Consider the following 27,576-nt stretch of genomic DNA (forward strand, 5'->3'; position numbering starts at 1 on the left):
CATGGGAGCAAAGAATTTGGGAATGTTGTCAAAAGTGCAACTGTTCAGCCTGAACAAGGAAAAGGGTGCACAAGTGAGAATGGCCCGAAATGAGGAATTTCTTATGAATAGGAGTAGAAAGTAATAGAAGGTATTTAAAGAAGATAAGCCACTGCCTGAGTTTCACTCTTATTTAGAAAATAACAGCTAGCGGCTGTTGAGCCTTTGTTTTGTGTAAGGCTTGAGACCAAGTGCTTTGATATCTATCTGTCTCCAGGGTAAAGAATCCACTGGAAGGGCAGGAGAGAATCTGAGAGACAGTGGAGAGGCAAGGAGGGAAGTGGCATGAATGGGACCTTACCATCAGTGCTGTGAATCCCTGCCACCTCATTTTCCATGAGTGCCAATTTATAGACCTTCCCCTGATAGATCCCAGAAGACTTTATTCCTGCGTGGCAGTCTTTCTTTTTCTTTAAGAGTATTTATTTATTTATTTATTTAAGACACACACACAGAGAGGCAAAGACATAGGCAGAGGGAGAAGCAGGCTCCATGCAGGGAGCCCGATGTGGGACTCGATCCCAAGACCTCAGGATCATGACCTAAGCTGAAGGCAGATGCTCAACCACTGAGCCACTCAGGCGTCCCTGTATGGCAGTTTTTATCATACTTCTCTGCCATGGAGCAAAATGAAGACTAAGACTTGAGTTGTGGTTTATTCTCTGTGACATTCACTTACATATCCCACACTCTCTCAGTTGTAGCTTAGGAATCTTATATGGCATCTCTCAGCCTTATTTCCTCATCTATAAAAATGGAAATAACAATACTGATTTATACTTATATGAATATTAAAGTACTTGCAAAGCATATTAGAAATCTAATAAATAACTTTTCCCTCCTCCTATCCATGAGATCATAAGAGATAAGCTCTTCTGATCATCGTCTCTTCCCCTATTGTTGTCAGCCTCCTTCCTGATCTGAAGGAGACTAACACATGTTGATGAGTTCTAGGGCAGGGACTTGACTCAAGCAGAAGAGAGGCCCATCTTTCCATAGCAGAACAGGTCATCCCGGATCCTCAAGCATCATCCCAGAAGACAAAAATGGTCTCTGCTAGAGCTGAAAGTTGAGTTAAAATAGGTAAAAACCATCATGGAGTTGGGGAGATGTGTCAGGTTGGGATGGTCAGGATGTCACCTGATCTGGACAAAGGTCAACACTCAATGCTCAGTTCAACACCTGGTAGCTACCTGGCAGGGCACACACAGTCCTTGACTGACTCATACTGACCCCCACTCTTCCCCTAGTGAGCACATACACTGTGATTTCAAATAATTCTTGGACACTCACTGATCCTGCCATCCTGTTTCAAGATCTATGCATTCATACACAATTTTCTCTCTATGTAGAATACCCTTTCTATGTGAGCCTTAGGGGGATAATGACAGCAACAAAAATAACAACAGCACTGACATTTGTGTGGATGTGTTACAGTTTACAAAACAGTTTTCACATCCAGTCTTTCATTTTACCTTTCAATTGTGCAAGCAAATGTTTATGCCTACCCTACAGATGAGGAAACTGAGGCATAGAAGCCTTTAGATGAATTTGAGTGGGTCTCACAATCTATAAATCCAAGCACGATCATCTTTCTACTGTCTTTAATGCCTAATACATTGTGCCTCCAAGGGGATAAGTTATACTAAGAAAACAGATATTTGTCTGCTAGGGCTATGTGGGATATGTAAGTGAATGTCACAGAGAATAAACCATTAAAGAGGTTTAATCTTTATAAACATACATATATATACATATATATGTATGTATATTTAAGTAAAGGGGTAAATACTCTTCTATCTGAGGAAAAATAGTTTCTTTAAACTAGGCTGGGTAATATGTCCTCCCAAACTTTCTTTGTCTTGGAATTACTATGACAATTGTGGGTTTGGCTATGGATCTAGTTTGTCTACCAGCCATGTCTAGAGTAGCCATCAGCAGAGAGGGAAGGGATACTGAACTGAATCATCTCAGCATGCCCTGATACCCTCGCATCCTGGAGATTTATACTAGAAAGCCATTATCAATTTTATGAGGTTCTTTTTCTCTCTGAGTCTTTTAATTCTTTATGTTTATGTCTGTGCAATTAACACAAATATATTTCATCCTGAAGGAGACAGCCTCCCTTTCTCTAACATGGTATTACTCAGTTTAGAAACTATCAAAGCAATCAACTTAGCCACCTGCATTCGGCTTTTATAGCTACATAAACTGATTTTCCCAGTGCTCAGTTCAAAGTTTGGACCGATAATTTTCTAAAGTGATTCCCAGCTGAGCAGTTTAAGTACCTCTTCCAACTCGAGTTATTACCTCTCCCTCCCAAATGCTGCTTCTTGGATCTTCATTCTAAGAGCTAGGGATCCTCCTCCTAGCTCTTCATTCCTTTTTGTGGTTTACTGAGCCTATCCACAGGATAATGCTAGATCAGTCTTTCTGGAGCACAGCTCTGGCATAATCGCATTCCATTCAGAAACCTCTTGTAATTACCCATTGCCTATAGGATAGGTCCTGTCATTCAAGACACTCCACAATATAACCCAGGTCTATCCCCAGAGTATGGCAGAGGCTAAGGAGCAGACTCTGGAGCAAAACTACCAAAAGTTGAATCTCAGATCTACCAAATCTATTGCTTATCAGGCATTCATCTTTGTGCATGATATTTATTGCTCCATTGCTTAATTTCCCCATCCATATTACAGAAGTAATTATAGTACCTATCTCACAGAGTCATAAGAATTGAGGTATCTGGTGCTTATTATATAACAAGTACAAAATGAATGCTATTTATCTATTATCAGTATTATTATTATTCTATTCTTCTCAGGCTTCCTTATAGCTGAGGCTTTGCTGCTTGACCCTCCACTCTTGTTCCCTCCACCTGAAATGCCTTTTAGCCACATCTAACTAAAAGGAGGTAAATTAGTTTAGTTTTATCTCCCAGTACCAATTGGCTGGTGGTGGTCAGCTGGGGATTGAGTGGAGAAACATTCAGTGTTTCTGTTTCAACTCAGGGTAGATGGGTGGGGTAGAGTGGGAAAGAGACTATAGTCAGTTGTTAATAGGGAAGAAGAAGCATGAGAGTTTTTGCTATTCCAGATCTAAAAGCTCTCATTGTCAAAGTATCCTTCAAATACAGTACCTCATGTTTTCTCAACTCAAGTCCCTTAATCATAATCATAGATGTAAAGTCTCCTCACCATAAGTAAGATAGTCATGGATCCAGGGATTAGAACATGGAATGCCCTTAAATTACATAAATTAATTAATCTTCTGAATATATCCAATAAAGTAGATACTATTATCATCACTCCTCTCATAATTGATAACAATAAGGCACAAGTAGTTTAAGTAACTTGCCCAGAGTGCAGCAGTAAATGCAAGAGCCAGGTTTGGAGGTAGGTATTCCTGAGCCCATGTTTTTACCTACTATGTTAAATGGCTTATTAAACAACTTAATATTTGCTGATCTGAAACTTTGACAGCAAAATTATTTCTAGGGGACTTGAAATTCACATGAGCTCCTTGCTATCTTTGATATCTCTCCTCAATATTCACATGCATCTACACAACCTCCACACATACAGTTATATATTGCATCAGAGCCTGGTTTATTTTAGGTCTCTGAGCTATGTTTTATTTATGTCTGGGAATCTTTCTGATTTTTATGATTGGAGTCTTTTCATGTATGTCAGTTTTTAAGGATCCATTTCTACAATTAAGCAGAAACCATGCTTTACATACTTTATGTAGTACTGCTTAAAGGGTCAGATGCCCAAGATCAAAAACCTCTGATATCCTTTGAGTATAGGCCAATTAAGATAAGAGTCCTATGTCCCAAATGTTTTCTATTGGCCTTCATGCTGAAATTGTCATTGAGGGTCATGCAGGACTCAATGCATTTGAATCTGTATGGGGCTCCAACTTTACTTCTACCTGCTTCACACGGAAACATGAAATATTTTTTGCTTTATCCTCAGGTTAATGTAAGCATTGAAGAATTTTTAACAATGTAAGCAAAGTCCTTTTATTTAGTTTTGAACTGGTCACTTTTGCTGCAGGTGGGAATGTTGGACATTAGACCAAATAGAGGCCATTTTAGCAATTCAAGCAGAAAGTAATTATAGCTTGTACTAAAACTGTATTTGATACATAGAGGAATGGATATTTTGAAGAAGTGTTTAATTAGTAAATGTCTTGGTAATGAATTAGGTATAGGGGCTAAAGGAGAAGAAGGCTTCAGGTTCATGACACCGGATGAAAAATATTTGTATTTAATCTGTTAGGTCACAGTGGATGATGACTAGTTGAGAGAATTTGGTGAAGGTCATGAATATAGTTTTTACATGATAAATTTGGTGTGCTTCAGAAACATTCAAGGAGAGAAATCAGGAAGGCATTTGACTATATATGTCTAGAGCTCAGAGATAAATTGTGTCCTGAAAAAAAAAATGTCTCTGTGTCACTTACATATATTTATAATGGTATATAATGACTTGAATGATATCCTCAATAAAAGTGATATCCTCAATAAAAAGTGAGAAAAAAAAGGAGCCTAGTGTTCAGCTTTGAAGATCTCAATCATTAAAGTTTAAGTAGGAAAGAATGAGTTTGCAAAGTCAGAGTGACCCTATCTTCAGTTGGTGAGTTACTTAGTGTCCCATTTCTTCCAGTTCATCCAACATCAACACTGTGAACACAAAAAAACTAAGCTTCTGTGATTGCAATGGAGAAATGGGCAAACAAAGCAGAAAATCCCATTTAGGGTGGCCTGACATTAAAAGCAACTATCTTCATTAGATTTGTCTCTGAAAAATCCTTACACTATCATAATAGATTTTTTTTGGCTTGGTCTTAGAGTTTCCAAGAAAGTACACCTTACCTTCTCCTCTCCTACTGGGAATAGGTCCCTCTTTCATCACTCCAACACTGTGGTTTCCAAAAGAGATGCCATATTTTTATTGATCCAGCTTCCCTGGACGTAGTCATGGCTCTAAAAGTAGACCCAGACCCTTGACCTAAGCTAGATAGGTTAGAGATTTTTTTTAAAAAAATTATTATTATTATTATTATTATTATTATTATTATTGATACTTTAGCTTGAAGCATAAGAGAACAAGCCTCAGTACCTCACTGGTGATAAAGTTTTTGTCACACCTAATGGCACATATCCAGGGGCCAGGTTGAATTCAGCCATGTAGAAGATGTCTATCTGAGGGACAGAAGCCAATCTGCAAGGAGCATACATGAAAGATTAAATAGTCCTGGTGCCTGGCAATATCTGAGATTTAGTTACTCATGAGGCACAGCTGCATCCTAGCCCTTATTGTAGTTTGCATCCCTAAGACAATAAATTACATTTTTTGCAAAGGTAATATATAATTATTGGATAGGCACTTGACATGCAGCTATGCACTGAGTTCTCCCTCACATGCTATGGCTGAAAGAGCAGTCATCCCTGCTGATGATTAAGAAAGGAGAAGGTAGAGGGCTGAGAAGGGAGGCTCACTGCACCCCTGAGCTGAAAGGCTCTCTCTGAAGCACTGCAGAAAGGTGGCAGAAAATCAGCTCAGGAAGGGGGTGGATGTATTTGGTTTATTCATGAATGATGTGCTATAGTTTTGTAATTGCCCTCTGGGATCTGGAGTTGCCATTATCTCTTACAAGGTAATGAAGTTGTGGGATGACATTACTTTTCTTAATCTGTTGAATTCTATTAATTCAATTTTAGTCACGCAAGTGGAGGGGGAGTGGGAGAATGAACGCTTCTACCATTACAGGGGAAGCAGCCTTATGACCAAGGGCCTCTTCTTGACCACAAAGTTTACTTAGGATCTGCCTGGGGAATGTTGGGATACAGAGTATGAGGAAATACCCGGGCGGGGGGGTGGGGTGGGCAGAGGGAAGGGTACATATAAATTCAGCATAATCCAAAACAGCACTTATGAAAGAATTGTTTCTTCCTCATTGAGCTAACTGAAATGTGGTTTTCATGAATTTTTGTTTAGATCATCAGATTCTTTTTTTTTAATTTTTTTAAATTTTTATTTATTTATGATAGTTACAGAGAGAGAGAGAGAGGCAGAGACACAGGCAGAGGGAGAAGCATGCTCCATGCACCGGGAGCCCGATGTGGGATTCGATCCCGGGTCTCCAGGATCGCGCCCTGGGCCAAAGGCAGGCGCCAAACCGCTGCGCCACCCAGGGATCCCTCATCAGATTCTTTAAAGACAGTAATGATAAAGCTTTTATATATTGTCACCAATTATATACTGGAAGGGTGTTGACATTGGCCCTGTGTTGCCCTTAATTTCCACAATGCATCATCATGCCACTTTACAGGTGAAAAAACTGAGGCTCAGAGAGATTGAGGTTTTTTTTTTTTTTTTATTCATGATAGACATAGAGAGAGGCAGAGACACAGGCAGAGGGAGATGCAGGCTCCACGCAGGGAGCCCCATGCGGGACTCGATCCCTGGACCCCAGGACCGCGCCCTGGGCCAAAGGCAGGCGCTAAACCGCTGAGCCACCCAGGGAACCCTAAAGATTGAGTTTTTAATAAAAGATATCCCACTGGTTAAAGGAAGGACTTTAACTCAAATGTTGGTTTTCTAATGACAAATCCAGAGAGGACTGACTTCTAAGTTTCCCCTAATATTCAGATCTCTGTAGTTATAACCAAGATTATTTCATTGGACAAAAGGGCTTGGTGAGCATGCAATAGAGTGGGATGGTAGCTCCAGCCTTCCCACTTCATCTCCCTGAGTTGTGTTTGCCTGTCCTTCCCAGTCCACGGGTGTGGGGTCCAGTTGGAGGCAGTTGACTGGATCTGATGACCTTTGGAAACCCTGACCCCAGCCTGAGGATCTCCTTTTTCAGAGAGGGGCTGGTCCTTATCACTTTGTATTATCAGACTGTAGTTCTCTTCAAGAAGCACAATACCAATGAGATGATACTGTGGTGAGTTTTCAAGCAGGAATTTTCATGCCTGTCTGAGTTGATAATCAGGACCATGCCTTCTTATTCATGAGCTTTTCTGCTAATACACCATGATTAATGCTGAGTTCCATGGCTTTGTAGATCTGGACCTGCTAGTGTGCAGGAGTTCAGAATACATTGTCTTATAAGCATCATGGTCCCTCCAGATCCTCTCCTAAGACTTCTGTCCCTACCATGGGCCCTGGCTCTAAGAACAACATTAATGTTGCAGCCAACTTTTTCCTACAATGCTAAGCACTTAGCCCCAAAAGGCAGGCTAGGAGAGGAAACCAAAGTGAACCTCCTCTTGGAAGAGGTTTACTTCTAACCCTGCATGCCCAGGCTCAGAGCCTCAGCCCCCAAAGAGGGCACTGTCATCTAAACAAGGTAGTCACAATTCAATTTCATGAAGGGATTAACTTTTTTTTAATAAAAAAAAAATTTAAGCATATGCTAGATATGCATCAAAGTTGGAAAAACAATCTCTCGAATTGTTAATCACACTGCAGTCTGGCCACCAGCATGAAGTAGAGGCATTTCCATTATTTTCACCTCACCATCTAACTCATCAGCTTGGGGTTGTAACATGGGATAAACGTCCAGGACATCAGAGGAAAGAGAAGACCCCAGTTTTCTCTGGACCAGCCAACATCCCTCCATCCCTGCCCATGGAGAGCTTTCTCTTGTGCTAGCTGTTTTTCTTCTACTTAGCTCTCAGGTATGACTCCCTTCCTCTTTGTCTTTATAATCACTTCTCCCCCGCCCCCCCCCTTTTTAAAAGATTTTATTTATTTATGAGAGACACACACAGAGAAAGAGGCAGAGACAAAGGCAGAGGGAGAAGCAGGCTCCATGCAGGGATCTGACATGGGACTCGATCCCGGGACTCCAGGATCAGGCCCTGGGGTGAAGGCGGCGCTAAACCGCTGAGCCACCTGGGCTGCCCAACTTCTCTCTCTTTTGAAGGCTTTCACTTGCACTCTGTTTTCTCCCTCTCGCTTCTCTCACTGGAACACACTTTGTATCACCTTTCTCTCCCTAATTCCCTTCCAATCCCTCTATACATATATGCTTTTTAATTTTTTCCTTTTATTTTCACTTCTACTTATTGCCTCCCCCTTTCTCAGCTTCATCTTTTATTTCACCGTCTTCATCACCTCATATCCTGTCTTTATCTCATATCCTCCTGATTTCATCCTTGTCTGTCTGCCTCTCTCCTTCCTCTCCTCCTCCTCTCACATCAGCCCATGCCTGTAACTTCCAATCAGGTGTCCATCTTGAATAGCAGGTTCCTCAGAAAGTCTTAAAAAAAAGACAGAAAAGCAAAAACACAAACAAAAACTGTGCTGGGATGGAAATTCATTCACATTCCAAATATCAGCTATTTTATTCACTCAAATCCTTGCCCTCACCCATTCCACTCGGTTTCTTAGAAGAGACTTAGTTTCTTGCCATGAATAAAATCAACAGGGTTGGAACCCATTGAACAAATGCTCCCTGAGTCATAAGTTTAGGGCAGCCCTGGTGGCTCAGCAGTTTAGCGCCACCTCTCTCTCTTTCTCTCTGTCTCTCATAAATAAATAAATAAAATCTTAAAAAAAAAAACCCACCCAGAATTTTAGCAGTGTATGAAAGTGCTCCAGTAATTGTATAGCAAAGGTCACTGCTAGGATGTCTGTAAACAGAGAAAACATTTTCCCCCTCAATAGAGATTCCTGCTGGAGGCCTTGCGGACTCACAGATTTATTTAATCTTTACTTAAAGCTATCACAAAATCATCTTTTGCCCACTCTTGGAAACGAGTATGTGTCTTAAATCCTGTAGGAAACGTGGCCAGCTTTTCCTCATTAGCTTATTTTGCTGGGTAGATGCCTAAGGAGTAGTGTGAAAATAGAAGACTTTTCATTTCAAGACCTAGTGATTCACAGATATTCTGGCACTTAAAAAAAATCTCAGCACTTAATGTTGAAGATTTGGGGGTGGAGTGAAAGTCTATAGGAATAATTCTTTTCCCCAGGTCTGGTTTAAGAATGTAGCCACAGTTAGAAGATGGTGATGACACTATCTCAGCCATCTTTCCCAGAGTTCTTTTTGGACCTGGAACTTTGAGCACCATGTTTTCATCACTATTTGTGCTGCTTCAAGATAGATGTCTACTTTTTTAAGACACTCTGTGAGTTGTTAGGAGTCCAATAAAATGAAGTGTTTCAAATAGGGAGCTATTTCATCCCAAAGGCACAGTTCCGTATCAGGAATGTTATTGCTAGATCCAGAATTAAAATAGTAAATGACATAAAGTCTTACAAAAATGAAAGTCCTGCCCAAGCTGCTTTCACAGGGAACTAAGCCTTTTTCTGTGTGGACTTGGTTAAACTGTGGTATCCCAGAACCCCCATCCTACATGTGTGAGGCAATATCTCATTGTGGGTTTGACTTGTGTTCTTCTAACAATTAGTGATATTGAGCATTCTGTGTCTGTTGATCACCTCTCTGTCTTCTTTGAAAAAAAGTACATTCAAGTCCTCAGCCCAGTTTTTAATCAGATTATTTGTTTTCTTGTTTTTGGTATTAAGCTGTACGAGTTCTTTGTATATTTTAGATATTAGTTCCTTATCAGATATATTATTTGCAAACACCCTCTCCCATCCAGTAGGTTGCCTTTTTTGTTTTGTTGACAGTTTCCTTTGCTGTGCAAAAACCTATTCAGTTTGATATAGTTCCAACAGTTTATTTTTGCCTTTTTTTTTTTTTTTTTTTTTTTTTTTGTCCCTTACCTGAGGAGTCATATTCAGAAAAAGGTTGCTAAGGCCAATGTCCAAGAGATTACTGGCTAGGTTTTCTTTTAGGAATTTTATGGTTTCAGATCTTATATTTAGGTCTTTAAATATATTCAGTTTTTACATGTCCCTCTGCCACATAGTTTATAAGAGTCTCTAGGGCCAAGACTTGATAAAAAGAACCTCATCAGAACTTTGCACATAGCACAGGTGAAAAATCTTCCTGATTTTTATACTGCAAAATATCAGAAATAATAATTCTGTTCTCTTTACTCTAGGATCCATAAACTACCAGCTTTGCCAAAGATGAAAGAACAGACCACACTGTAGCCAGTTTATGTGTCCCCTATATCCTGAGGCTTCTCTCTACTATTCTCTCAAGAAGCAGGAACCAGCCATCCTGGGCCTTGCAATCACCACTGTTTTATAGCTGGTCTCAGTACTCTCTGTCACATCAGAGGTAATGACTATGAGTTATGGGTGTCTAGAGTAAAAATGTAGTAACAGGAGTCATAGAGAAGAGCTGGAAAGATATTTATCGTGTGCTCAGATCTGATGGGTGGATACCAGGTCTTCCCTATTGTTTTGTAACTTCTATGACTGGGACTCTGGCCTTGTTTCCATGAGGAACATAAACTGCACCTCCTATGGCTGAATAAAAGAAACAGAGAGCCCTGTACATCTGAATTGGACAAGACTATGTCCTGTCTGGGTGGTAAGTCTGTTTGATGTCCTCAGGCATGGCAATTTCATCAAAAGACCACGGATAGAAAAAAATCAGTGCTTACCAACACCTAGACAAAGCAGAGATGACTTTTTTTAATATCCTCTTCTCCCAGGAAGAAATCATAGTTCTTGAAAATTTCACACCCCATTAGTCCCTCTGGTGTGGTATTCGAAAGCCCACTTAGCACTTCTGTTATCTGGAAGCCACAGCTCCTAAACTACCCTACATCTTCAGAAATATCTTCCATCTGGCTAGGGCTGAGCCAGAGCCAGAAAAAAAGGCTGAGTTAGATCAGGGCCAGTGACTGAGAATCCAGAGCCCTTACATGGAGCTTCTGGCTGGGGGAAACTATGCCTCCATGCACTTCTGAATTTAGGTTGAGTGGTTCAGCTTTAGCTGACCTAAGTGAATTGTTCTCCCAGGGGCTATCAATCAATGTATTAGGTAGGTGCTGGAGAGATTTGCTTAAGCAATTTATTTAGCAAGGCTTTCACCAGCATGAGTATATGATAGATCTATGGTATGAACCCCACAACCTGCCCCCAGCCTTGAGTAGACTCTTGACAGTTAACAAGACTTTAATCAACATCTTCCTATCCTCACTCATTTATTCCTAGATCCATTCATTCATCTGAACATCTACCAGAAGAATGGATTGTGCAATGCCCAGAGTCAATAAAGTATAGTTTATTGACTTGGGTTCTACTCTTAACTATTGTATTGATTGTGAAAGACTTTGGTTAAATTGCACAATCAATCTGAACAGAAGCTTCTTTATAAGAAAGGGCCTAATAACACTACTCTCATACTTAAGGTTCCTATGAGAATTAGATGAGCTAATTATCTAGAATGGTTATACAGTGCATGCTATGCACACAAAAAAATGACAGCTATCATGACTCTTAAGGTACAGTGTCTAGATCCAGAGAGCTCACATCCTCTGGGGTCTCTGGTGAAAAGGAACAAATAAATGATAGGAACCAAGTCCCAGATTCCCAGGAATGCATATCTCTTGGCTCTTCCACAGAACTTGTATGGAATAGAGCTTATTTCCTAAATTCGTGCTCCTATCCAAACCATGACTCAGATGCTCATAGGCTAAATTAGCAGTGGGGAGAGGTCACATGGGATTCAAGGTACTATTTCATTTTTTTCTCAGTTCAGAACAAGCTATTTTTGCAAAGCATGATAAATCATTTCTATGGAGACCATTTCATCATGTGGGACTCATCTCACTGATAACACAGTGGAACTTTGTTATTGATGTCTTCTGAAAAAAAACCTGATAATTGGGTGTGCATAGACACTTGTGTTCAGCCCGAACACACATACACACAATCTTTCCAATGCCTTTTTTTTTTCCTTAGAACTTTTGCACTTGATGGGATGAGCACTGGGTGTTATGCTATATGTTGGCAAATTGAACTCCAATAAAAAATAAATAAATATTTTTTAAAAAAGAACTTTTACAAAGCAGATTCATTTTTACTCCAGAAATCATGGCATTGCTGGGCATCAGCAAAGCTTCTATTGTATTGAAGGGTTGGTTTGCATGCAAGCAGGTGATAAGAAAAGAGGTGGATCCAGTGGTGAGTTAAAGATAGAAATGGCAGACAGGGTGACAAAACATGAGAGAATCCTATATCTGGGAAAGGAACAAGGGGCAGTGGAAGGGGAGGTGGGTGGGGGGATGGGGGGACTGGTGACTGGCACTGAGGAGGGCATTTGATGGGATGAGCACTGGGTGTTATACTATATGTTGGCAAATCAAACTCCAATAAAAAATATACAAAATAAATAAATAAAAATAAAAAATAAAGATAGAAATGGCCAGAGGGTGGCAGATAGTCACCATCAATGAGGAAATTCAAGATATTTTTGTTTTTGTACTTTTTAAAACAAGTTTAGGGGAACCAGCTATGCCAGTTTCAACTGTCAATGCCCAATTTGGGGAAAATAATGACACTGTGTTATCTGAAACATCTCTAAGCTTACAAGCCCCGCCCCCTCCGATCACCCCAGGTTGCTGTAGATGTTTTTCCCTGTTCACCCTACACACACACACACACACACACACACACACACACACACGCACATTCTACTTAGCATAAACTTTATTCAAATCTTGAGTGTTCGTTGATCTTCTACTATGATCCAAGCACTGTGAGAAGTCCTGTGGATTGTAAAAAAAATGGGAAAGGTAAGGCACATGCTCATAAAACCAATAGTAAAGGAAGAGTTTGGTATACAAATACTGGGTATGCAAGCCCAAGTAAAATTTCATAGAAAGGTGGTTTGTTAAGATGATAACCATACAGCCTTAGTCAACTCACTTAGCCTTCAATATTTTAATTTCTTCATTTGTAAATTGGTGGTAAGAATATATAAAATGGCTTCAAGGAGTGAATAAAATTTTTCTCTAATGGGCTATGTAAATATTAGGGAAAAGTAGAAATACACTCTGTAGGAGGAATTAGAAAAGCCTAATTGTTGAAGGATGTAGATGAGACAGCTTCTGGATTCTAACAGTCATATTTCAGTAAACAAAGCATTGAGAGAATATTTCAAGCAAAAAGGATGACATAAGCAGAATCAGATGACAAAGTGCTGCCTACTTGGAGGAATAGTCAACAGCAGAGTTCAACAGGAATATTGGAGGATACATAGAAGCAGAGGGAAGAAAAAACTGGGAAGGTAGGCTGGGGTCAACCATTGAAGACATTGTGTGCCCAGATTCCAGATAAATATGGGTACTTCCATAAAGCTAGGTAGAAGATATTCCAGACATTTGAACACAGTCATGATATAAAACAGTAGGAGCACAAAATCACAGACCTCAGGATGAGCAGATGTTTTGCTCAAGAAAGTGTTTTATTATCATTTAAAAATTAACTTATTCTCTGTAGGTAGGGCATGCTCATCACAAGTTTGCTATAGGAATTACCCACCCTATTGTTTTATGACCACAAATTTATACATTTATGTTACTTCTCTTTCCCAGGAAACACATGGAGTTTTAATATCTGATTATGTGAAGCTCTGAGAAAAATTAATCTGGTGCCAGGATGAAGGATGGAATACAGACCAGAAGAGGAGGAACAAGTTAGGAGGGACAGATTTCATACACTTATACATAGATTTCCCAGCACCATTCTTCTAGATCGAACATGTGCTATGGTGTTACAGCCCTGAGGCTAGAAGATTCCAGTGTGAGAGGTTCAAAGCCTGAAATACTGGTACACCAACCATTCATTTGTCTAACAAACCCCAGTTTCTTGGCTTCTTTAAAATGAATGCCAAACACTGGCAGACAAGTATCCAGATATTTTGACTACTAAAGGCAAAAACATCGAGCTATTTGGAAATATCCATGTAGCTGTTGAAAGTCTTACTTTTTGAACTAGACTTTGTCACTCTATCAATCTCAGGTCAGGTTCCTAGAGCTTGAGATAGGAATTCTTGTGGAAGTAACTCATTGAGAGACTACCCTGAGGAAATACCTGTGAGAGAGTAAGGGAAACAGGGTAAGAGAGAGAAAATAAGTGAGGTATACACACACAAAAAAGGTACTTTTGAAAGTCTGACCTAATGAGATACTGCTACACACCTATTAGAAAAGTCAAAATCGGACACAAATTATATGGTCTCATTCATTTGGGGAATATAAAAAATAGTGAAAGGGAATAAAATGGAAAGGAGAAAAAATAAGTGGGAAATATCAGAAAGGGAGACAGAACATGAAAGACTCCTAACTCTGGGAAACGAACTAGGGGTGATGGAAGGGGAGGTGGGCGGGGTGGGGGTGACTGGGTGGCGGGCACTGAGGTGGGTACTTGACGGGATGAGCACTGGGTATTATTCTGTATGTTGACAAATTGAACACCAATAAAAAATAAATTTATTTAAAAAAAGAAAAGTCAAAATCTGGAACACTGACAAGATGAAATGCTGGCAAAGGTGTGGAACTTTCATGCATCACTAATGGGAATGCAAAATGGTACAGCTACTTTGGAAAACAGTCTCGTGGTTCATTACCAAACTAAACACATTTTTGCCATATGATCCTGTACTTGTGTTCCTTGGTATTTACCCAAAAGAATTGAAAAATAATCCACAAAGATCCTGCACCCAAATGCAACCTTATTTTTATAGCAGCTTTATTTTATAGGAGCTTTATTCATAGGTGCTAGAAACCTGAAAGCAACTAAGATGTTCTTCAGTACTCAATTGGATAAACAAATTGTCATACATCTAGAGAATGGACTATTTCCCAGAACTAAAAAGAAACTAGACATCAAGAAATTAGTCATTACTAAGCAAAAGAAGCCAATCAGGAAAGGTTACTGTATGATTGTATACATATGTATATAATATTGTATTATTCCAACTATATGATATTTGGAAAAGGCAAAACTATGGAGACAATTAAAAAGATCAGTGGTTGTCAGGGGTTGGCTGGTGGGGAAGGGATGAATAAACGGAACACATGATTTTTAGGGTAGTGAAAATATTTTATATGACACTGTGATGATAAACACATATCTTTTTACATTTGTCCAAAGGCACAGAATGTATAACACCAAGAATGAGCCCCAAGGTGAACTATGGACTTTGAGTGATTATAATGTATTAATATAGGTTTATTATTGGTTTAAAAAATGTACCACTTTGATGAGTGATATTGATAATGAGGGGGAGTTCTTTGCATGTGTAGAGACAGGGCTATATGAGAAATCTTAGTACCTTCCTCTCGATTGTGTTGTTAAACTAAAACTGCTCTAAAAAATAAGTTCTTAGAAAAAAGTCTAACCTCAGTCCAATCCCAAAATGAGCTAGAGTATAATTGTATCATGAAGCCTGTCCATCTGAAGACAGGTGGTGGAAGTTTATGCTTTAGCACTAGTTAGTGGCTTCAAATAGCATCACACAGCATCTCCTGGTGTTTGTTAAAGTTACTTCACCTGCTGTTTTGGCTCTTTCAGAAACCCATATGTGCCATCATGAAAGACCAGGCCTTTGTTTGTGAGGAGGTATGAATGCATCCCTCTCATCATTGCTTCCAGAATCAGAAGTACATTTCAGGAACAGAGAGAGGCATAGGACACACTGGTTTCTCCTGACACTGATTACTAACAGGTATATACTTATACCCCCTGACAATGCTACAAAAGAAAAATGGATGGGTTGTTTCCAAGGGGATTTTGGAAGGCTAATATATATTAACTGACTATAATGTATCAGAGGCCTTGCTAGTCACTTAGTATAAGTTAATTTGTTAAGTCAAATGCTGATCTGGAGAAATAGTTACTTCTGAAGCCAGTTTTTAGATTAAAAAAAAAAACAGGTTTATAGCATCAAAACTTGGATTGTAACCTGATTGTCTAATTCCCACCTCTGGTTGGCATGTTCGATGTGTGGACAATGACATGTTTATCATCATTATCCCATGCAGCCTTGTTGGTCACTGTCCTTGTGCTTTCCTACTAGGTACAAGGGACCTTTTGTGGGTTGTGCTGACTCTCTGGCCACCTCTGTATCCTCTTCAGTACTATGGAGGCCTCCAATAATCTTAAAAGTGGTGGTGTCTGACCAGGAGCTTCCTACTTTTCTATGCTGGCTGGGACAGAGATCGCCAAATGAGTACCATCACAATGTCACCACAATAAGACAAAAACAGCAAAGAAAAACTGAAGAGGAATCAATACTATATTGTTGCAAAGTACCCAAAAGATGCAGGCAGATTTCCTTCAAAGGGAAGCAAACATTGCTTTTCTTTAAAATTGACTGGAGATTACACAGTTCTCTTTAATAAGAGTCTCTGGAGAAGAAACCCAGCTATTATAAATAGCTCTATTTACTTTGCTATTTCTGGTAGTCTCACATTAACAACACCCCTTTTAGGTTACTCTTTATTTCTTTTCATTATTGTGAATAATATTTAGTGTTTTTTCATGCATAGTATTTTTTCATTGGATTGCAGACATTGTGAATTTTATATTTGAGAGTGTTAGTTTTCTATTCCAAACATATTTTTGAGCTTTGTTCTGGATCACAATTAAGTTACTTGAAAATATTTTTTTAAGATTTTATTTATTTATTCATGAGAGACACAGAGACAGAGAGACAGAGAAAGAGAGAGAGAGGCAGAGACATAGGCAGAGGGAGAAGCAGGCTCCATGCAGGGAGCATGACTTGGGACTCGATCCCAGGTCTCCAGGATCAGGCCCTGGGCTGAAGGTGGCGCTAAACCGCTGAGCCACCTGGCCTGCCCACTTGAAAATATTTTATTATTTCTGGGCCTTGCTTTATAAAGTTTGCTGGGTGAGAGAACACAATTTCTGGGCATAGGACGGAGTATTCCCAACCATAGAGGCAAGACCCTTCTGTGTACCCAATGCCGTATGAATGAATAGTGAGGTTTTCTAGTAGGACTGGTAAGACTAGTTCATATTCCTCACTTTTTGTGAGTTCTGGGCACTTTTAACTTTAAGGTGTTTTGTTTTGCTTAATGAGGGGGGGATCTTTTTGTGATCTTGAATAGTTTTCTCACCTGTATATACTGAGTAGTATTCAGCCAAGTCCCCAAGGGGAACCCTTTGCAGATCTGTGGGAGTTTCATCTCTGGACATCTGTCTCCTTTCTAGCACTCAATTCTGTGAACTCTGTTTGGATCTCTCCAGACTGTCAGCTCCATCTCTGCAATGCAGAGTCTTAGCCAGTCTCAGTCTGGTTTCTGTCATTTTGCATTGCAGCCTGGAAACATCCTTGGGTTAGTAACCTAGGTCTACTGTAGGGCTCATCTCCTTGTTTTATATATCCTAGAGATCATTATTCCATGCTGCCTTCCAGAGTGCCTTAAAAATATTTCATGTTTGGGGATCCCTGGGTGGCTCAGCGACTGAGCGCCTGCCTTTGGGCCAAGGTGTGATCCTGAAGACCTGGGATCAAGCCCCACATCAGGCTCCCTGCATGGAGCCTGCTTCTCCCTCTGCCTGTGTCTCTGCCTCTCTCCCTCTCTCTCTGTGCCTCTTGTGAATAAATAAATAAAATCATTAAAAATATTTCATGTTTGTCCACTTTTTCATTGTTTTAGTCAATCCCTGCTACTTTATTTTGCCAGAAAGGCGTTTCCTTAATGTCTATTATTAGTTTTGTAAAGCAACAACAGGCTAATTTGATAGGTGGGTAGAATGTGAAGATAGATGGATAGATATGTGGTACAACATAGAATGTTAATGATAGAATCTGAGTTTATGTGATAACTCATTATGCAAGTATTTCAACTTCTAATGCTTGAAAAAAATTTAAAGTTGGAGGTAAAATATTATGCCCTACATTCAGATAGATCTTGCCCACGCACTGTGTACCCTGCAGAGATTACTTGTGCAAATTTTCATTGTGAGGATGTTCTGCAGGCAGGAAGAGTGGAGGGCAAATGTGATTGCTGAAGCATTTTGCTGCCTCTCTTTCAAGGGCAAAGACCTTAGGGGTAAAAGTGTGTAACTACTGGGTCCTCCTCCATCTCCATTCCCATTAACTCCTGTTTGTTTGGCCTGCGTGATGTTCCAAATGCATTTTTGTGGCCAGGCAATCTGCCAGTCTAGCAAGGGAAAAGTAACAATCTGGGAAAGTATAGAGCATAGCTCAGAAGATCATTTGCAAGGAAGGGTATGTATGCTCTGTTAAGTTTCTTTCTGCTACCTCTCTTAAAGATAACTGTAATATGTCTTGCTCCTTGATGCTTGGGCTGACCTTTTTTTCTGTTTTTACCATGAACTGCTTTTAAATGGTTTGAAGGCAACGGCAACAATGAAATATTTCCAATAGGGATTCTGAAATGGCTTTGGGGGGCCTGCTCTGGGGTTCAAATTCAGAGTTCTCATTGAAGCAATACAATCTCCAAATCCCCCTAATGGTTTGGCAAATGAAGAAAATAAAAGAACAAAAGTAAAAAGCCAGCAGGCAGGGTCTTGGACAGCCATGTACAGTCAGCACAAGCTGTTTATAAAGCCACATGGTTTTTTTGTCTGCTTATCTTAATGAGCTCACAGTCCTGGTGTACTAATGGGCCTATAAACAAATATGTGCAGTGCCTCTGCTTTAAACTGTCTTTTCTAAAGGTTTGTTTATATGAAACAGGGCAGCACGAAAGCAGGGCCATCATTCCATATTAATCTACAGATTCAAAACAATACCAATCAAACTCCCGGAAGGTTGTAAAACTGACAAGTCTAAAATTCATATAGAAATATAAAGGACAAAGAATAATCAAGGTAATTTTGAAGAGCAAAACCAAATAATTCTTGTAGATATCAAGGTCTATTGTAAAGCAATACTTGTTTAGCAGTAAATTGGTGGTATGAGGATAGATATTCTGACCAACGGAACAAAATAGAACCAAGAATTAGATATGTGAGTATATTATCACTTAATTTATGATATAAGCATCACTCAGTACAGTGGGAAAATTAATATTCTTTTAATATATGTTGCTGAGACAGTCAGACATCTATGTGGAGACTATGGACCTGCAAGTCAGAGACATTTCCATACTGTCAGGCAAGTCTGATCCTTACCTTCACCATAAACCATAACAAAAAAATGGCCATACTGGGTGGATTGCAGACTCAATCTTAAAACCAGTGAATAAAGCACTTAAGAGGCATACACAGAAGAACATTTTCATGATCTTAAAATAGAGAAAGATTTCCCAAAGACTTATGCAAGATTTTTAAAAAGGAAAACAAGCAAAAAAGATGTTAAATTATAATTAAGAACTTCTGTGTGTTTATCAAAAAATACTCCATTAAGAGTGAAATATAACCCAGATGTGCAATACACATATCTAAAAAGAGCTTATATCTAGAATGCTAATTAGAGGAAACACAGATGACCCTTAAAAATGGGCAAAAATCATGAAGAGATTCTTCATAAGAGAATACTATTGCTGATAGACATAAGAACATATCATACTCATTAGCCATCAGAGAAAACTATATGAAATACCACCACACACCTACCGTAATGGTTGAGATGGGGAAAAAAAGCTCCACATGAGTAAGAAAGTAATTTTATCTGGGACAGACTTGTTCCAGTGGCTTGACTAATTTTCCCCAGAAGGACGCCCTCTCTCATCAGTCTGGTGAGTGGTCACAATGGACAATCAGTCATTCAACCTAGCATAACTCAACATGTACACACCAAACACTGCCTAATCATAATCACTCTGCTAAGAGGTATGTGTATGGGAAGAGGAAGGATTGCTGAAGGATAGCATATCCTACCTGCCCTAAAGAACTGGTAGTCTAGAGAATGAAACTAAATTAATTAATCCCTGAAATATCTAAATAATCTAAATCAGACTATAATTTATATAAAAATAAACTGTTTATAGAAAAAAACAATATAGGAATTCAAAGAAAGATGGAATCAATGAATAGCCATGACTAACTTCCTGAGCTCAGCCTTGAAGCGTGGGTAAGATTTCAACAGTGAAAATCTGGTCAGTGTTGGGGTTACAGCATCTTAATCTCTGGAGAACCTTTTTCCAACATATTCTTGCTCAGAAGTAACTGTGCTTCTTTACTAATAAAGGAAAATGCTGAGTGGTGAATAATGGACCACAGCATTGTTCTACAGGAACCTACCTGCGCATTCCAAAAGAATGTTGTATTCAATTACACCCTGCCTCCACTGGTCCTGTGCAGGGTTGCAGTGGGTAAGCCTTTGCTAGAATTTGCTGGCAGCATGGTAGGGTAGATTCGTCAGTCCTACCTCATTTGTTCTGAGATCCTGTCTGGTTTAGTGTGAACAGCTAATGCAGTGAAGAAAGAGGACCAGGACACACTCATCCAGTATCTCTATCATCCTTGACTTTGTCCTAGGTCTAAGTTCTCAGGAGAACAATGCCACTTAGCATGCAGATCCCATGGAATGTCCTGCTGATGGGGAGATCTCACAGTGGAAGCAGACCTTGGTACCCATCAGGTTTTAATGCTCTTTTTAAAGACAGTTAAAATCATATTCCACATCCATAATAGAGCTAGAACTACAATTCAAGACTGGATTCTTATAAAACAGACTTCATTCCTAAAATGCAACTAAATTTTTCCTAGTGAAAAGAAAGAACAAATTTGAGATCAGCCTGGATTTGTGGCCAAAGAAAAGGCGTTCACCAACTGAAATACCTAGGCACTAGATATACATCTCTAAGAACTTAGGATTCAAGGTAATTACACTTTCCTGTGCATACAAATGTGGAAGAAATGACCTCGAAAGTATATCCAGAGGGGTTGGATATGAGTTAGTTGCAAATTAGGAGAAGTATAAAAATGTGTTTGGGAGAATTATGGTGCAGGAAAATGGGTTTGGAGCAATGCCTGTTCCTTTGTCAGAGGCTTGCAGGGGTTCCATGTCTTGACTTGAGGTAAGGTCAGGAAGGGAGATGACCTGCATGGTAGCAGGCCCATCAGAGATACTGAGCAGTGATTTATTGCAAGAAGCATTGGGTAGTATCAAGCCTCTGGAACCAAGTACTAGTTGGCTTACCTTTCTGGCGATGGCTTTGGAACAATCTTGTGCAAGCAACTAATGCCTAAGAGCTGGGGCCAAGAGGAAGCAGCAGAGAGGACAGTGGGTGATGCTTGTTAGGCTAATTGCAATTAGCCCCTCTGACAGATCAGATCTTTATTTCCACATATCATGTAGGGATATAGGATGTTAATAGGAACTAATACTGAGGAGGATAAAACAGGACATCGATAAGTAGAAAAACTGTATATAGGCTCAGAGAGACAGCATTTATTTTCTTTTTTTTTAAATAACTGAACTGAGATATGAGTAATTAGAAGAAAAATACACCAGTACTTTTCTACTTTGCTATTACCAAAGAGCCTCTTTTAAACTCCCAATTATATGGAATCTCCTCAGAATTACTGATAAATGATAATTTCTCATGTAGTTTACAATGTCCCTTAGTCTCCTGTAGTTGGCAGGAGATAGCTCAGACATCTACTAAGAGAATGTGGAATTGGTGGCAAGATTGCCAGGATTAGATTTTTTATGGACTTTTAATCTCAACACCACGAATATAGAAACATAAATAACACTTCCCATTTTGGAGACAGTGAAGGGTTTGTGCAAGGCATGACCTAGTAACCTAGATGTCTTCACGAGGTCACCAAGTACTTTTAATAATCAAGTAAAAATCCTTCCATCCTCTATCTTAATTATTGTGCAAAGTCCAATGCTCAGCTCTCAACATTTTGGTGAATTCCCATGATTTCCCCCCCTTCTGGTTTCTGTTCTTTCAGAATACTTCCTCTGCAGTTTATCTATCGTTTTAATTTCTTTGCCTCCCTCTGCCCTCTGACATACCGACCATGGAATTTAATATCCTTAAGTGACATTTAACATGCTTTTTCCAAAACACTAATACATACGCCAATTAAATGTAGAGACATTTACTGAGGATTTGAGAGTCACAGAGGAGGTTACAACTTAGTCAATCTAACAAACTAAATTAATTATTTAATAAATAATGTATTAGACATTCTTGTACTTAATAGTCCTGTAGTCATTTCTTCCACCAAGAATTTCACATCAGAAACAAACTTGTTTCCTTCCACATTCTTGAACCTTCTAAAATTCTTCATTTTAAGTAAAAGATGGAACATGAATAACTTACCTTTCTAATTAAAAATATAGGAAAATAACAAAAAAGTAATTCTTACGTAAGTAAAAGGGAAGAGGGGATCCCTGAGTGGCTCAGCAGTTTGGCGCCTATCTTTGGCCCAGGGTGCGATCCTGGAGTCCCAGGATCGAGTCCCACATCGGGCTCCCTGCATGGAGCCTGCTTCTCTCTCTGCCTGTGTCTCTGCCATTCTCTCTCTCTATGTCTATCATAAATAAATAAATAAATCTTTAAAAAAAAAAGTAAAAGGGAAGAGGTTTGAACACACAATCAGAAACTAATTATGTTTTTAAAGGAGAAAGAAATCACCTCTAATTAATACATTAACAAATAAATAAACCATTAACATTGAGAAAGAATAGAAGCATGTGTGTATAAAACAACTGACAGAGGAAATCTTAAAATTGACTACCATTACTAAAGAAAAAGTGAAATAGATAATTTATCAGGAAATTAAAGTTTAAATAGATAAATTTTTAAAAAGATTTCATTTATTTATTTGAGAGAGAGCAGAAGTGTTTCCCTTTATTTGAGGGAAAGGGAGAAGCAGACTCCCCCGAACCAGGAACACAGCACAGGATCATGACCTGAGCCAAAGGCAGACACTCAACCAACTGAGCCACCCAGGTGCCCAAAATAGATTAATTTTAATAAAACAAATATAGAAAATCATCCAGATTCTACACCCCAACACACACACACACACACACACACACACACACACACACACACACAAAGCTTCAGGCCTCAATGCTTTCATAGGTGAGTTCCACCAAATCTTCAAAGAACAGATAATTCTAACGCTAAATAAATTGTTCTAACCTATGAACACAAATATTTAAATTATTTATGAAGCAAATATAACATTGATATAAATCTGATAACCATAGAAAAGGAGTATTACAGACTAATTATAGGCTAATATCACAAATACTGATTCAAAAATCTGAAATAAAATATTAAAGAATCCAAAACAAGCACTTGCTTCAAGATCCAAAGTAAAAGATTCATTTGCTATAGGATTAGATTAAGTATATGAATTTTATTATTTTTAAAATAAACTTTGTTAATGTATGTATCCATAAATGATTTCGACTATAACATATATCTAAAGATGGCATGATATAGACAGATTTTTTTGCCCAGTTCTCTTGTTTTTCTTTTATATATATATATATTATTTAAATTGAATTTGCAAATATATAGTATAACACCCAGTGCTCGTCTCATCATGTGCCCTCCTTAATGCCTGTTAACATGTCCCCCAATCCACCTCTCCTTCTGCAACCCTTTGTTTCCCAGAGTTAAAGATCTCTCGTGGTTTTTCTTCCTCTCTAATTTTTCCCCACTCAGCTTCCCTCCTTTCTCTTATGGTCTTTTTCACTATTTCTTATTATATTCCACATATGAGTGAAGCTGTATGATAATTGTCTTTCTCTGATTAACTTATTTCACTCAGCATAATACCCTCCAGTTCCATTCATGTCAAAGTAAATGGTAGGTATCCATCCTGATAGCTGAATAATAATCCATTGTGTATAGAGATCACATCTTCTTTATCCATTCATCGGTTGAAGTACATCATGGCTCCTTCCACAGTTTAGCTATTGTGGACATTGCTGCTATAGACATTGGGATGCAGGTGTCCCAGTGTTTCACTGCAACTGTATCTTTGGGGTAAATACCCAGTAGTGCAATTGCTGGGTCAATAGTTATATTTTTAACTCTTTGAGGAACTTCCACACTGTTTTCAAGATTTGCTGTACCAGTTCACATTCCCACCAACAGTGCAAGATGGTTCCCTGTTCTCCACATCCTCTCCAACACTTGTTGTTTCCCGTCAATTTTCCCCATTCTCACTGGTGTGAGGTGGTATCTCATTGTGGTTTTGATTTGTATTTCCCTGATGGCAAGCGATGCGAAGCATTTTCTCATGTGCTTGTTAGCCATGTCTATGTCTTCCTCTGTGAGATTTCTGTTCATGTCTTTTGCCCATTTCATGATTGGACTGTTTGTTTCTTGGGTGTTTGATAAGTTTCTTATAGCTCTTGGATATTAGCCCTTTATCTGATATATCATTTGCAAATATCTTCTCCCATTTTGTAGGTTGCCTTTTAGTTTTGTTAACTGTTTCCTTTGCTATGCAGAAGGTTTTTATCTTGATGAAGTCCCAATAGTTCATTTTTGCTTTTGTTTTCCTTGCCTTCATAGGTGTATCTTGCAAGAAGTTACTAGGGCCAAGTTCAAGAAGGTTGTTGCCTGTGCTCTCCTCTAGGATTTTGACGGATTCTCATCTCCCATTAGATCTTCCAAGCATTTTGAGATTATCTTTCTGTATGATAAAAGAAAATGATCTAGTTTCACTTTTCTACATTTGGCTGTCCAATTTTCCCAACACCACTTATTGATGAGAGTGTCTTTTCTTCCAGGGGATATTCTTTCCTCCTTTATTGAATATTAGTTGACCATAGAGTTGAGGGTCCATTTCTGGATTCTCTATTCTGTTCCATTTATCTATGTGTCTGTTTGTGCCAGTACCATACTGTTTTGATGATCACAGCTTTGTAATATAGCTTGAAGTCAGGCATTGTGATGTCCCTAGCTTTAGTTTTCTTTTTCAACATTCCTCTGGCTATTCAGGATCTTTTCTGATTCCATACAAATCTTAGGATTATTTGTTCCAGCTCTGTGAAGGAAGTTCACGGTATTTTCATAGGATTGCATTGAATGTGTAAATTGCTCTGGGTAGAGTAGACATTTTCACAATATTTATTCTTTCAATCCATGAGCATGGAATCTTTGCCCATCTCTTTGTGTCTTCTTTGATTTTTTTTCATAAGTGTTCTATAGTTTTTAAGAGTACAGATCCTTTACCTCTTTGGTTAGGTTTATTCCAAGGTACCTTATGCTTTTGGGTGCAATTGTAAATGGGATTGACTCCTTAATTTCTCTTTCTTCAGTCTCATTGTCAGTGTATAGAAAAGCCTCTGATTTCTGTGCATTGATTTTGTATCCTGCCACATTGCTGAACTGCTGTAGAGTTCTAGCAATCTTGAGGTGGAGCCTTTTGTGAAGCAGGAGGATTTGACTTCTTCTTTGCCAATTTGAATGCCTTTTATTTCTTTTTGTTTTCTGATTGCTGAGGCTAGGACTTTTAGTACTATGCTGAACAAAAGTGGTGGGAGTGGGCATCCCTGTTGTGTTCCTGACCTTAGGGAAAGCTCTCAGTTTTACCTTCGTGATAATGATGTTCATTGTGGGCTTTTCATAAGTGGTTTTTATGATACTGAGGAATGTTCCCTCTATCCCTACACTTTGAAGAGTTTTAATCAGGAATGGATGCTGTATTTTGTCAAATGCTTTCTCTGCATCTCTTCACAGGATCATATGGTTCTTGTCTTTTCATTTATTGACGTGATCTATCACATTGATTGTTTTACGAGTGTTGAACCACCCTTGCATCCCAGGGATAAATCCCACTTGGTTGTGGTGATTAATCCTCTTAATGTACTGTTGGATCCCATTGGCTAGTATCTTGGTGAGAATTTTTACATCTGCCTTCATGAGGGATACTGTTCCGTAATTCTATTTGATTGGGTCTTTGTTGGTTTTGGGGTTAAGGTAATGCTGGCCTCATCAAATGAGTTTGGAAGTATTCCCTCCCTTTCTATCCTTCAAAACAGCTTTAGTAGAATAGGTATTATTTCTTCTTAAGTGTTTCGTATAATTACCTTTGGAAGCCATCTGGCCCTGGACTTGTGAATCTTGGGAGTTTTTGTGATGACTGCTTCGATTTCCTCATTGGTTATTGATCAGTTCAGGTTTCCTATTTCTTCCTCTTTCAGTTTTGGTAATTTGTAGGTTTGGAGGAATGCATCCATTTCTTCTAGATTGCCTAGTTTGTTGGCATATAGTTGCTCATAGCACTTTTTTAAGGTCATTTGTATTTCATTAGTATCGATTGTAATCTCCCCTCTTTCTTTCATGATTTTATTAATTTGAGTCTTTTCTCTTTTCTTCTTAATAAATCTGGCTGAGGGTTTAACTATCTTATTAATTCTTTCAAGGAACCAGATCCTGGTTTTGTTGATCTGTCCTATGGTTCTTCTGGTCTGTATTTCATTGAGTTCTGCTTTAATCTTTATTATTTCTCTTCTGCTTGCTTTAGGCTTTATTTGCTCTTTTTTCTCAAGTTCCTTTGGGTGCAAGGTTAGCTTGTGTATTTGAGATTTTTCCAATTTTTTTGAGGGAGGCTTGTATTGAGATGTATTTCCCTTTTATGACCACCTTTGCTGTATCCCAAAGATTTTGAACAGTTGTGCTTTCATTTTCGTTAGTTTCCGTGAATCTTTTTAATTCTTCTTTAATTTCCTGGTTGACTCATTCATCTTTTAGTAGTATGCTCTTAACCCCCAAGTGTTTGAGTTCCTCCCAAATTTTTTCTTGTGATTGAGTTCTAGTTTGAAATCATTGCAGTCTGAAAATATGCAGGGAATAATCCCACTCTTTTAGTATCAGTTGAGACCTGATTTGTGATCCTGTAAGTGGTCTATTTTGGAGAAAGTTCCATGTACACTTGAGATGAATGTGTATTCTGTTGTATTAAGTTGGAATGTTCTATATATATCTGTGAAATCCATTTGGTCCAGTGTGTCTTTCAAAGTCCTTGTTTCTTTGGTGATCTTCTGCTTAGGTGATATGTCCTTTGCTGAGAGTGTTGTGTTGAAGTTTCCTACTCATAATTATATTATCACCAAATGTCTCTCTATTTTGGTTATTAATTGGTTGATATAATTGGCTGCTCCCACATTAGGAGCATAAATATTTATAATTGTTAGATCTTCTTGTTGGATAGACCCTTTAAGTATGATATAGTATCCCTCTTCATTTCTTACTACAGTTTTTGGTTTAAAATCTAATTTATCTGATATGAAGATTATTACTTCAGCTTTCTTTTTGAGGAAAGAAAAGAGTTTTACCATTGCATGGTAAATGGGTCTCTACCCCTTTATTTTAAGTCCATGAGTGTCCTTAAGTCTAAAATTAGTCTTCTGTACACAGTATATAGATGGGTCTTGCTTTTTTATACAGTCTGATACCCTGTGTCTTTTTACTGGATAATTTAGCCCATTCACGTTCAGAGTAACTTTGAAAGATATGGATTTAGTGTCATAGTATTACCTATACAGTCCCTGTTTCTGCATATTGTTTCTTTGGGCTCCCTCCTTCTCTTACAGGGTCCCTCTTAATATTTCTTGCAGAGCTGCTTTGGGGGATACATATTATTTCAGTTTCTGTCTATCCTGGAAGATCTTTATGTCTCTTTGTATTCTGAACTACAGCTTTGTTGGATAAAATATTCTTGG

At 38.7% G+C, this 27,576-nt stretch overlaps 2 long non-coding RNA genes and 1 pseudogene across 2 annotated transcripts in view; 2 read left to right on the forward strand and 1 right to left on the reverse strand.

Moving 5' to 3' along the window:
• Nucleotides 1–10,478, forward strand: part of LOC140630485 (uncharacterized) — a 46,542-nt gene extending 36,064 nt beyond the window's left edge. Inside the window, exon 5 of the long non-coding RNA XR_012028244.1 lies at nt 10,070–10,478. This is a non-coding gene — a long non-coding RNA (uncharacterized lncRNA). The remainder of the gene's footprint in view (nt 1–10,069) is intronic.
• Nucleotides 10,479–12,614: 2,136 nt separating this feature from the next.
• On the reverse strand, nt 12,615–20,673 carry LOC140630486 (uncharacterized). The gene is made up of 4 exons (XR_012028245.1): nt 19,970–20,673; nt 19,539–19,657; nt 13,911–14,018; nt 12,615–12,691 (listed from the first exon to the last, which is right to left on the reverse strand). It is a non-coding gene; the product is annotated as an uncharacterized lncRNA (long non-coding RNA).
• Nucleotides 15,503–27,576, forward strand: part of LOC140630482 (dihydrofolate reductase-like) — a 29,430-nt pseudogene continuing 17,356 nt past the window's right edge.

This window comes from Canis lupus, chromosome 3 (genome assembly GCF_048164855.1).
Source record: "Canis lupus baileyi chromosome 3, mCanLup2.hap1, whole genome shotgun sequence".
NCBI classification, from domain to species: Eukaryota; Metazoa; Chordata; class Mammalia; order Carnivora; family Canidae; genus Canis; species Canis lupus.